Source organism: Microcebus murinus, chromosome 3 (assembly GCF_040939455.1).
Source record: "Microcebus murinus isolate Inina chromosome 3, M.murinus_Inina_mat1.0, whole genome shotgun sequence".
In the NCBI taxonomy this organism is placed as follows: Eukaryota; Metazoa; Chordata; class Mammalia; order Primates; family Cheirogaleidae; genus Microcebus; species Microcebus murinus.
In genome coordinates, this window is record NC_134106.1 from 49,329,876 (window position 1) to 49,343,465 (window position 13,590).

A 13,590-nucleotide genomic window follows, 5' to 3' on the forward strand; every position below is an offset into this window, starting at 1 on the left:
TCGCTTCTGGCTTTGATTCTGTACGTTCCCATGTAGCTGGTCTTCAAGAGAAAAGAGTTGGCCGGGGTGACAGATGCTGTTGTTGCAATTTTGTTGTGTTTTAGGTAAAGTCACTTACATTGCTTATGAGCCACCAGTACTAACATAGAAACCAGCACCCTCCTTCCCTGAAACATTTCTATTGCCACCCCCCAAGCCCATATTTGTCAGACTCTTCCAATTATAAGTTGTGGAACTTGACTCAAGCCAGCAAAGAAAAAAGAAATCATCAGCCCACATCTCCTAGACACAGCTAGATACAGAAGTTCGAATGATGTCACCAAATGATGTCTATTTCTCTCGCCATCTCTCAGCTCTGTTTATCTCTGTTCAGCCCAAACTGGGCTCTCTTCCAGCCAGGCTGCTGTTAGCAGCCTCCCACACACACATTTCCAGCCTGGAAAGCCCAGAGGAAAGAAAACACCTTCCCTATAGCTCTCTTGAGGAAGTCTCAGGAGAATTATGATTGACCACATTGGGTCAGGTGCCCATTCTTGAACCAATCAATATGGCCAAAGTGGTGAAATATTCTGATTGGCTACATCTTGGTCACATGCCCATCCCAGCTATGAAGTCAACCCAATGCAATCAGTTATATGGAATGGATTCTCTCACAGGAAACAGAATCGTATTGCCAGAAGTGAATGGGAGAGGTGATCATCAACAGTCAAACATATCAGATGTCCATCAGAGTCCATGTTAGCAGAGGATCTAGTGCCCCTGCTCTCCCCACCCTTTCCTGACCTGTCCTGGCATCACAAATACTTTCTTCTCTGACATGCAGTGGTGTTCATTCTCTAGAATTCTCTAGAACTATCCTCCACATCTCTACGATAACTGGGTATGGTGTTTCTAAAAGGATGACAAGTTCCCAAAGGACCAAAATCTTACTTGTTCTAGACAACTCTCTCAGATCCTGGCAAGTACAGATAGCAGACACCACAGTGACTGCTGAAATCATGAACCAGAAACTTCTGCTATTATGTCAGCTCATCTCCGGCCTCTTTGTTGACCATCTATCTGAACGTTAGGGCTTCTTCACTTAGTAGGGACCTGAATTCGAAGCCACGTGGCAGGCAAGAGCCAGCAAAGAAGAGATTCATGTGGGCACTTCAGACCAAGATGATGATGCCTGGCCCTTAAAAGTCCTTCTCTCAAAAGTTAGCAAAGACTTTCCAAACAAGAAAGCTTGAAAGAAATTTCAAATGTGATTTTAGCTCTTGCCACTGATAGAAGAGGAGCTGCCATGTGAGCAGTGAAAAAAAGAGACAAAAAGCCGGCAGTCCTGTATTCCCAGCCCCACTTCCGCCTCCCGCTGCAGCAGTCGGCTTCCGCGGGCCATTGACCTTGTGCTGGGAGACGAGTCACGTGCAGCTCAAGTTATCAGACATCACCTGCCTGGGTGCATGCTTCTGACTTTTGTCTGTGTTTCCATTACACAAATGCCACCAATTCTGTCTTTGCAAGATTGAATGGAAGATTGAGCTGCCTGAAAATCCAAAAAGCCGAGCCTCGCCTTCCCCTCTGCTCCAGCGGGAGACCCGGGCGGCCTCCAGCGCGTCCCTAACTGCGCCTGGTTCCCACCCGCAGATCTGGAGGAGATTTATGTTTATCCACGTCCTCATGCCCGCTGGCCTTCTGAATCAAAGGTGGAGTTATAAACCAAAGAAATTTACTGCAAGACTCGAGTAGGTGCTTGTGAAGCTGAAGCATTTCGCTCCTTTTTAATAAGGTTAAAAATAGTTACAAGTGGAGCATTGGAATAAGGGCTTGAAAGAGCTCTGTGGTGCATCTGTGACTTGGGCCTGGCCGACATTTTACAGCCCTGCCTATTAAAACACTCAGGCCGTAGTCACTCCTGCTCCTCATCCTCACCAGGCACACTAACTACGCAGCCTGTGGCCTACTCGGCATTTGCAGCCCGGGCGTCTGCACCCCAGAGCAATTCACGGGCCCAGCCAGCCTCTGCTTACAATTAGGAGAGGCCATTTCAACTACCTGTTGACTTGTTTCATGTTAAGGAGAGCCGACTGATGGAAAAGAGCTGTGACAAAAGAGGAAAGCAAAACTTTACCTAGGGTCCAACTTGGAGATGGCTGGAAAAAAAGCCCAGGTAAAGGGCCAGTCCATGTGGCTGCTCTTGCCCGCATTTTAGGCTGAATGGAGAGAAGACAGCAAATTAAACCCATAACGCCTAAGACCAGGAAGGAGAAATGGAGGTAGGGATAAGACCCTATTCCTCAATGCCCTACCCCAGTCAGAGTCGTACTCCACCCACCTCCTGAGCAACCCTGTACACTTCTAAGTAGAAGCAGCAGCAAAAGCCCCCTGCCTCCTGCTGCAACGTAAACGGGGATGTGATTATAAAACCCCAGATCAAAGGATCGAAAGGATCCTGGCCAAATGCCAGGGAGAGTCATGGCTCCTGATAGAACTAAATCAGGTCCAATCTGGATCTGAGAATAATAAAGCAATTAACCACGAAGTGACAGAAGCTGGATTTCACAGTAAAAGCAGTGCTAACCAGCCATTTAGCATCACGAGAACAAGACCCCTTTCTTCAGCCACCTGCGGTCACCACCCCACCCCCTACTCTGTAATTCCCTCCCCCCTTGCAACTCGTTGAAAGGGAAAGATTAAGCCCAGGCCTGCACTAACAGGCAGGCAGGGGTGGGGGCAGTGGACAGACCCCTCATTCAGAGGCCTCCAGAGGACACTTTGACTTGACTCAGAAAAAAAGAAAAAAAATAGAGCTCACTAACTATGCAGAACTTTTCAAAACAAGGCTCTGACTACTTAGTTAATTAGCAGAGATGAAAAGCCAGGATGTGATGAGAAACAGTGAAGTTATCGAAAATGAAGAAGGAAAAATCTGAACAGCCATCTCAGCCTCCATCACTAAAGAGTCTCAGAAGACATTAAAAACTGAGTTTTTGAAAATCACATTTAAACTCACAGGTCTCTGTTGATATAACCTCAAAGGTCCGGCCATCTTTGCTTGCTTTCCCCCAACACACACACGTGCACAAACACACTGACACATGTACAGTATGACTGAATTCATATTTGAGGAGTGGACTCTGGCTTCCTCACCTGCTGTGGCCAAGCAGTAGAACATATGGTCTTTCGGGCCACCCATTGATAGGAGCCACCTTCATGACCATCCACAACGGGAAGATTGAGGATAGAATTTTAGAGAAATATAATTTGTTATTGAGTCCTTCGGGCAATTAGTTTACACACTGAGGTTCAGTTTTATCTTTTCTTCCCTGGGAGAATCCTAGAAGAATAGATGAGAAAGAAAGAAAGAAAGAAAGAAAGAAAGAAAGAAAGAAAGAAAGAAAGAAAGAAAGAAAGAAAGAAAGAAAGAAAGAAAGAAAGAAAGAAAGAAAGAAAGAAAGAAGGTTGCTCCTTAGAGAGTTCTAGACAGATATACAGCACATCTACAAGGGTGTACATATATAATAATGGGATTATTTAGTTCTTGCTAACTGCTATAATATTATTGACACCTCTAAACATTCCACATGTTTATATCACCTTGCCAAGATCTTGTGAAGCAGAATTCACTGGTATCTTGAAGGGAAAAAAAAAGAAAAAAGAAATCCTTTCTACTATCCTCTTTCGAGAGAACTACATGTACAAATCTATTTGAAAAGGTTAGAGAAACAAGATAAATCTGGTAACCCATGTGCTAACTCTCGAGGATAGGAGCAGCGTGGGGAGGGCGGTGAGCTTTAATTCAGCAGCTTCCCTTGCGGAGGTCCATTCTCAGCACTGCGGCCCAATCTTTGTCACCCACACGCAATCCTATTCTCTCGACAGCATGGAAGAGCCAAGGTCTCCCTCACGTCGGGCTGATGACTCTTCTTTGGGCAGATGTTTACTTCATCAAAGAAAACCATTTTTAAAGACTGTGGACAGGCTATTATCCAAAATAGGTCTGTCAGTCAGGTTAAACAAAAGAAGAAATGAAGATATTACCTTTTCTTTCTAATGAATATCATTGGCCATGAATAGAGTCAAGCTGGCACACTTCAAATTTTCCCTTCCGTGAAAGAAAAACAACATGCACATACATGTACACACACGCATACATGGTTAACCTATTATTTTTATGGCTGTATTTTAAAGCACTGAGAGCGGGGGTTTATAATGGAAACGCTGGCAGACCTGTAACTAGAGCAGAGTTAGCAGGCGCCACCACGATAACCATTTAAGCTGAATTTTTTTTTTTTGGAAATTATCACCCCAACCAATGAGAGCAGAGTAAACACGGCTGGCATCTTAATGACCTTTGAGCATTAGCAGATGGCCTTTTTATGATCACAGATTAGCAGTACATGGTCGTTTGTTAATGACCGATAACAGGTGCCAGTGGTCCCTTACACTTTTTTTGTGGTTGTTCCTTTACCTTCCCAGAGTAAGCAAGGGGTTGGTTTCTCAGTGAACCTGCTTTCTCTGTGCCATCCTTTGTTCCTCCTCTGGCTGCAACTCAGCCCATTGCCCTCAACCCAATGAAGATGTAACCACTTCAATGTCTCAATCTTTCCCTCTCTCTCTTTTTCTCCCTCTACCTCCTCCATTTCCCTCTCCCTCTCCCTTTGTCTCCCTGAAAACACCCTCATCTGGATCCTAGTGCCTAAGTCTTACAGTTTTTGAACCATTATGAGTGCAGTAGAAAAGGAAAGACCACTGTAAGCCAGGCTTATTTACAGAAGGATGGCTGGTACTATTCACATAAATGACAAAAACACAGCCATGGCTTCATCCAAAGTAAGCAAATGAACCAGCCAGAGCTGGTAGAAGGCATCTCAATACTTCCTTCCTTACCACCCTTTCTCTGTCCACCTCCAACCTCACTGCTCTTTCATCCCCAAGAAGAAGCTCAGCTGTGTGGAGCTACTGCCTGGTTTATATAAATGATATTTCCACCCATGTTTGAGTAACTGTCCCCTTGGCCTAGTCTATTCTGTTACTGGAGCAATTCAGGAGGGCACCAGCATGCAGACTAATCACCAAATGGTTTCTCTGTGTGTATCTCTGTGGTTGGGGAAAGTAAACCCCTACCATTGACCTCAGATGCTGCCTGGCTCCAGGCCCCTGAAGCCAGTGCAGCCCACATTAACCACTTTGGTACCAGCGTCGACTATAGTTGACAGCCACAGATGAACTTGCACAGCGATTTTAGCTGACAGCCATGATATGACTTTTCTAATTTTTCATTTATCAAAATAAAAACCATGGAGTACTATTCAGCTTTAAGAAACAACAGTGATACAGCACCTCTTGTATTTTCCTGGATAGAGCTGGAACCCATTCTACTAAGTGAAGTATCTCAAGAATGGAAAAACCAGCACCACATGTACTCACCAGCAAATTGGTATTAACAGATCAACACCTAAGTGGACATATAGGAATAACATTTATTGGGTGTCAGGCGGGTGGGAGGGGGGAGGAGGGGATGGATATATACAAACATAATGAGTGAGATATGCAACATCTGGGGGATGGTCCCACTTGAAGCTCTGACTTGAGGGGGGAGGGCGGGCATGGACAATATACATAACCTTAACATTTGTACCCCCATAATATGCTGAAATTTTTAAAAATGGGAAAAAAAATTTAAAAATTAAAATAACATAATGAAAACATATATGTATATGTTACCTATTCTGATTTACATTACAAGTAAACCTGCCTGTAAAGTAAAACAAGCTTTCAGTGCTTTCGAGCTTTCCTCATCACACAAGAGCAAAATGGATTCGTCGTCAATGCACAGCACAAACTATTGTGCGGACTGTGAGTGCCGGCTGTGGGCAAGGTTTCGCGGCCAGTGAGCGCCGTACCCAAGTGGTTAAAGCTGGAGGAGATGCAAAACTCATACACAGCACTCACAGAACATATGAACTGGGACACCCCCTGCCCCGGAGGCTGAAGCCATCTTTTCCCAAATCCCAGGTGCTGGAAGGAGGACTAGTGGGGCCAGAACTCTGCATGCATTCCCTGGAATATGTGCACACAGGCAGCCCCTTTTTGAAAAAAATATTGCATTTCAAAATATAAGTTAAATGCATATCATTGGAAAACAACTTATTTTCCAAAGCAGACAGATTTTTTCTTTTCTAAAATATTATAAGATATGCGTCTATTATAACTACCTTAAAAAATACAGCTTAGGAAATTGCAGGCCTCTTACTTTAAAAAAAAATAAATTACAGATCCCCCAAAAGGACAGATTTGTCACAGAAATGAACAGAAATGTGGACATTTTAGGAATTTCTTTTTGGATGAGTTGGGGGAGGCTGGGTTTCGCTGTGTTTTGACAGGATTGTTCATTAAAAAAAATCATATTTTTAGATCTGAAAAACTACGTGTTTCTCAAGTGAATGTTACATCTGTGGGGATATTTGTTGCTATTTGGTGGCTAATCACTTAGAGTCATGGAGAGGATTAAAGGACTGTAGAGAGATCAAATCACAGAGTCAAATTTAGAAGTAGTCACTTCTCTTGGCTTATACCTGTCCCCTCCCATCATTCGCCTTCTACCCCGAAGACGAAGACGCTGCCTTCTCACCGAGCTCCCCGACTTGCCACTTGCGGGCTCTCTCAACCCTTGGTCAAGTTTCAAGATCACTGGTCTGCTTGCAAAGCTTTGTCTTCACCCCAGCCCCTCCTGCTGTGGCTCAGAGGTGTAAAACCAATTAAGAAAATGAATCCCAAGGTGCTGAAGTTCAAGATCTGTTGGGCAATTATTTTGTTCCCCATTTCAAATGGAAGCAAGCAAAAGAGAGAGAGAAGAGAAGACGCCCACACTCAGCCCACAGAAACACTGTTACAAAGAACAAATATTAGCGGGGCACAAACTGGGCTCCCTCTAAAGCTAGATGCTAAATAACAGTGACTTCATCCTTTGTGTTGGCCACACACAAAGAAAGGAGGGAAATGTGTAATGGCTGAAGTGAGATTTAAAGAGTACCCCGATTCCTGGATGTTGTATTTGGTGAAAAGATACGGCTGTATCTCCTCATGCCTACCCATTCTTTAGCAATCAAACAGAAACACATTATGTTCCACCTAGGCTTTGTTGTCAGAAAGCCCTGATTTTCAACTATTAATGTATAAACATCCCTTCCTGGCCTCAGTCAAATCCAGACCTCATTTTTGTATCACATGTAGTTAAAAAGATAAAATGAAAAACCCATTACTAATTGGACTGTTAAATTAAACTGCTCTAACTTTATTTTATGAGAGGCATAAAGTATATAAAGGGAAGACACAGAGTGGTGCCAATGGCCTTTAGCGGCAACTTGTGGCCCACCCTGACGCCTTTTGAACCACTTGCCCGAAAACTGCTGGATTTCTTAACACCTTGTATTCCCTCTCTACCACTCTGAAACCTGAAGGATTTATTTTTAACAGTCCCTCACCCACATAATGACTTTAAAATTCTTTAGGTTCATACCTTAAAATATAGCTGGGAATTAAAAAATAATGTCAATTAACAGTTGAAGCTCAGAGGCACTAATGGAGTGAGCTAACCATGTACTTCTGGAAAGCCATCATACATACACAGAAGCATCCAATCATCCTAAGATTTCTGGGCTCTAGTGAAGGGTTGGCAAACTATGGTCCAGGGGCCAAATTTAGCCCACTGCCATTTTTTGTATAGCCATGAATTAAGAAAGGGCTTTAAAAAATGGGGGAAAAAAAGAATTATATTTATGGACACATGAAAATTATATTAAATTCAAATTTCAATGCCCATAAGTGAAGTTTTATTGGAGCAAGGCCATCCTCACTTATTATGTTTTGTCTGTGGCTGCTTTCACACGCCAATGGCAGGGTTGAGCAACTGCAGCAGAGACTGGATGGCCTGCAAAGCCTGAAATGTTTACTGTCTGATGCTTTACAGAAACACAAAGTTGCCAAGCATAGCTACATAAGTGGCTTTGCTATGGGCACTGATGAAAGGAAGTTGGGTGCCACTTGCTCCAGTGAGAACTATGTGAGGGAAAGTGTAGAACATTCAGTTCTGTTAAAAAGGAACAACTCGGATAATGTAACAGTGAGCAGAGATCTCCGCAGTCCCCAAAAGCTAGGACACTGGAGCAACTCCATTTCCACACCTGACATCGTCACATTTTGTGTTATTATATACATTATTAACTTTGATGCCTTCCTGTATTTGTACAGGGCAGCCTGGTGGCAGGTGGGTTTCCCAGATGATGGGCTCCACCACGGCAGGGGAGCCTCACTGGCAGCGCCTCTGAGAAAGGTTGGCTAGCCACTGGCTACGTTTTTATCTTCCTTGATATTTCTCTACTGATATTTTTTTATTATTATTATTATTTTAGGCCTGGGATAGGCTCCAGAACAAGTCACATTCTTGAGGAGCATCAGTGTCCCTCTCGAGTCAATGAAAGGCAAATCTGTGCCTCTAACACCACAGCCCTGCTGCACAGCCGTCAGGAGAGGCCCCAAGCCCCGACCCCTGCCTCCACCGTCAACTGCATACGCTAAATGTTTTAGTTTCTTTCCTTGGTGTTTTTCTTTCTGTATGCCTCTTTCCTCCCTTCTTCTCTCCCTTTTTTTCCCCCTCTCTCACTCTAAGTACAGATTTTGAAATCTGATAGACCCAGATCTAATCTCAACATTGCCACCAGTAGCTGTGCTTCCTTGGGTAAGTCATGTAGCCTCTCTGAGCCTATTTCCTCACCTCTACATTAAAGATAAGAGCCATCTTGAATATTTTTTGAAGTTCTTGGCAGTATGTCAGAATTCAATATATTTTCAATACATGGCAGCTGAATGAGTGGCTAAGTATATAGAGAGATATAGGTATAGATATATCTATTGCTACACAGAAAAGGCTTAATAAACACTTGGATGAATTACTGCTCCCTATCATGAGCACCTATCAAACACAACTCCATGATTAGCTCTATGCTCAAAATACAGAGCCTTAAAATGAGGTGAAGCACACAAAAATATTTACTTCGTCAAGGAGCCCCACACATCTGCATGGCCAAGATCTAGGACACAATGTGACAGATTAGAAAGTTCTTATTGTCACATATGACACACAGTATCCAATATATCCTGACTGAATTGATCCAAAATCTAGACCAAAAAAAAAAAATAATTTCAAATGATATTTTTAAAATACTGGTGAAGATGAAAACTGGAGGGTAAAGTGAGTCAGGGAGGATGTTTTAGGGGACAGCTGTGGCTTCCTAGAGGAAAGAGGACAGGTGGGAAAGAGCGGAGGGGCAATGTCGAGGAGTCACACCAAGTGGCGCAGTTGGGGACGCCTGACATTGGTGTCAGACAGAGCTGGGCCAGAGTTTAATCCCCCACTTACCAGCTACACAAACTTGCAAAGTTACTTAACCTTTCTCATTATCATTAATAAAAGAATAACAAAACCAATAAGACCTACTCTGCAACACTATTGCCATATACAAAGTCAAGAATTTGTAACAGCTGTTACAGTATTATTTATTTTAGACAATTGAAGTTATACCTTGTCGGAGAGTTGTATGTTCCTCACCAGGGCAGCCTTAAATTAAGGATGAGAGCTTTTAGTGTTGGGCCCTTGAAAATTCAGCACCCTCCGTGAAGAAGGTCTGCCATGCAAATATGACTGAGCCTCAGGGTTTTGTCCTTGACCTTTCAGTCACCATGGTTAACCAACTCTCCTCAGATGATATTAACTGGTCTGATCTATCATGATGCAAGTTTAGCTACCCAAACAAACACCTGGGAGTCGTCCATGCCTCCTGCTCATCCCTCACTAACCTTCTTGTCTTTCCAAACAAAACGGTCAATTCTTCTGTCAATTCTACTTCCTTGAGAGCTTTGGTATTTCCTCACCATTCTACATCCTCACAGTTAGTGGTTTAGCTCACATCCTTGTCACCAATCCTATCAGGGACATCAGATCTCTCCTGGGCTCCATCCTGCCCTGCTGCACCTCATTCCTCACACTGTGGGAAGAGCAGTCTTCCTCCACAACAAGCTGGCCACGCCACCCTCCTTCAGTGGTGCTCCACCACCATTAGGAGAAAGTTCAAACTTTACTGTGATAAACAAGAAACCCATGGTCTTGTCCCTTTCCGGGTCAAAATGATCTTTCACACGTGCACATATGCACACACGTAGCTTACTAACCTACTTTCACTTCCTATTATTTCCTTTCCCATCCCTCCCTTTCCTCTTGCTACTTCTCAGACTAAAACACTCTTCATTATCTTTCTTAACCTGGCCAACACATGCAGGCATCCTTCAGAACTCAGCAAGGATGTCACCTGCTCCAGTGGGAACTGTTCCTAACACCACCCTTTCTTCATTGATGTGGGATTCTTGTCTACTTTGTATAGATTCTACTGAATCGAGTGTTGGTTTGCCCGCCTTCTCCCTCATCTCCACTAATCTCTTTATCCCCCAAGGGCAGAGGCCACGTCTTCATCTTTGTATCTCTGGGACAAGTGTACGAATGGAGTATGGAGAGGACTCCTAATTGATGGGTGCACAGATGGCTGAGTGGTCGGTAGCATGGCTGAGTGCTGAGGGTCCAGAGACAGATGTGTCTACTTGAGAGCCCTCAGCTGAGGTGTTGTTTGACACCATGAGAGTCCGTGTATGAGGAGAATTATGGAAAAAAAGAAAGAAGACGGAGTTTAGAGTTTTGAAGGATGACGTAGAGCAATGGGAGAATCAGCCATTGACAAATGGCATAAAAAGAAGGGAGGGAGGGGCCAGAATGGTTGCTACATGCGACCGACCATGGCGTGAGAAGGTGCAGGCCTCTACAACACAGAGGACATTTTAAGAAAGGTGCATACTCTTGACCCGTCTGCCTACTGAAGTGATAACTGTGAGAGTAAGAACAGAATCAATCAAAATATTACCCATGGAAATGGTTAAGTAAATTATGATGTATCCACATCATAGAATATTATTTAGCCTGTTCATATGCTACAATTGCTAATAATGTGTCAGCATGTTAAAAACTTGCTTATAGCACAATGTTCAAAAGACAGCCAGGAAAATCAAGGCAGCGCGGTGTTACGGAAATCAGGAAGAGAAAGACTGCGGGGGGTGGAAGGCAGCCCAGTAATGAGACAGGGAGGTCCAGGGGGGCAAAGGAGGGTGGGATGGGTAATTAGGCTGCAAGGACTTGGGTGTCCCTACTCCAGACTGACCTCCTTCTGTTTCTCAGTAGTTCCCTGCGTGTCCGTATCCGCCCCCTCCCTGGAGCTGGAGCGTAGGCCTCCTGTGGGAAATCACTTGTCACATTCGTGCCCAGCACGGTGGCCGGCACAACAATCGGGCCTCTTTCCATGGTGCCATAATGTCTTTTGTATCATCGAGGTCACTGACATCTTTACTAGTTCTCTCTCACTCCCTGTTTCTGAGACGGGGTTATCATTGCCCTCATCTCACAAAATCACAGAAGGGTTCAGTGATTTATTTCCCTTAGTCACAGAGCAAAGCATTGTCCCCACCAGAGTCAGGATCCTGGCCTCCACCCTGGACTCCACACCACCCTGATCAGAGTCCTGGCCTGTGTCTTGTCCATTGAGCTGCTCTGTTTATCTGCGTATTAACAGTAAGGGTGGTTAATTGTCTGATGTTCGTGCAATGACTGTGGTCTCTGTACTTCCCTATATGTGTTAATTATGCTATTGCCGGTTGTCTGTGCCCCTAGAGTGCAGAAGCTGTGGCTTTTTAGAAAACATTTTCTGTAGTGCCAAGCTGAGTGTCATGCCCTTAATCGATTGCCTGAGGATGATGATGCCTCTGGTAAGGACAGTGGAGACGACTCCTTTTATTTATTGCTCTTTTTTCACAGTTCCTGCTGGCCCTTTATAAGCCAGTCTTAGGACCAGAGGCTGTGGATCGAGCAATGGAGAAGCGCCCTGCTGTCCCCCCGCTATACAAAGGGGACAGGAGATATACACTGCTGGTCCTCAGTAAGAGGACCCAGATGGGTAGCTGAATGAAAGGGCATTCCAAAATCATAGGACATTGAATAGAGGGTGAAAAAGTAGGACTCCTGGGAGGAAATTCTCTTCAATGGATAGATAAGACAGGGGGACAGAGCACTGGATGGGCAAAAGTGTCCATGAGCCCACGGTTCCCATCTTCCCACTCCACTGAGGGGGATGCCAAGGCAAGGGCAGAGTGAGTGAGCACCTCACAGTCCATGGTGGCAGAGACCGACTGGCATCTGCACTCTGCTCTATCTCGGGTTCAAATCTGACCCCCACCCTGTGCTGGGCTGTAGAGCACCCAGACAGCAAACAGGTACGTCTCCCATGCTCAAGAAGTAGCCTAGCCTTTTCCAAGGACTGAGGAAGAAGATTCAGTTTCCCCACTGAGTCAACTGAGTTCACAAAATCAGTTTACTCATAGGCACTCCTCTCAACCGAACCTCATCCTCTAACATCATAGCAAAGTTCCCAGTCTGAGAATTAAATAATTAAAAGCTACCAAGAATGAAAAAGACTTGCAAACGTAGAAATAACCATGGCAGGAGAGTTGTGTTTCCAAACAGTTGGGAGGATAAAACAGGTCTCCTGTGACATTTGGCACAGGGCACAGCCACTTTTACCTTTGTGCTAAATTCCAAATTTGGTTCTCCGGGATCAAATTCAGATTCACTTTCTCTCTTACTGTGGAGTTGGGTCATTGGTATCTCCCTGTCTGTGGTCTCTTGGCATGCATCTCTCGTAAGCCACCTGCAGTAACATGACGGACTGGAGTCTTTAGAGGAGTGCTGAAACCCAAAATGCAGACGTTGCCTGGCATTTGAAGTAGTGCTATTCTTAAGCAGAGTATTGCTTTACTACCTCCAAAGAAATCCAAATTCCTCTTTTGAACAAAATTTAAACTTCTCAGGATCATCAGGATAAAGAGATGCCAAGGAACCACTTCCTGTATAGCTCTGCATGGTGCCAACATAATGGCCACATATTGAAACCAATCTTCAAATAAAAGGTGTGACTTTTGCAAGTTATCATGCTCCTCATTGGCAGTATATGACTACCTGAAAAGCCAATCAAAATGTGCATAGTTTTTTCTAATCACAACATGTGAAATCTAAAAACACTTACCCATATAGATGCTTGGTGTTGGCTAGATGCAACTTGTATTTCTATATTGTATGTTTTTCTACTCACACACACTTGAGTATGTAAATAGCTGAGAGAGAGAAAGAGAGAGAGTGAGGGAGGATATTCCTGGGGTGCCATGGACCATCTAATTTTTTTCCCTCCTGGAATCCAAGAGTTCCCCCTTGACTCGCTGGCATCCCATTCTCTGCTGCGGCAGGTTCCTAGGTCTCCAAATGATTTCGGTGTGGGTGGTAGACATCAGCTGCTTTGTGAGCAGTCACGACAGCCCCAGGCCTGCCTGTATTGTATTGCCAAGCAACACTTGGCAACCTCCTGCCCGTGGTGTTACTTCCTATTGATGCTTCACAGTAGCATGGTCATGCCTCTCTCCCAAGTCTTGTGGCTTTGTTTGCTGCATTGGGGTGTTGGC

General features: G+C 44.3%; 1 long non-coding RNA gene across 1 annotated transcript in view; it reads right to left on the bottom strand.

The window, feature by feature from the left end:
• Positions 1-13,371, bottom strand: part of LOC142869962 (uncharacterized) — a 94,357-nt gene extending 80,986 nt beyond the window's left edge. The window contains exon 1 of the long non-coding RNA XR_012918490.1: positions 13,161-13,371. This is a non-coding gene — a long non-coding RNA (uncharacterized LOC142869962). The remainder of the gene's footprint in view (positions 1-13,160) is intronic.
• Between the last annotated feature and the right edge of the window lie 219 nt (positions 13,372-13,590).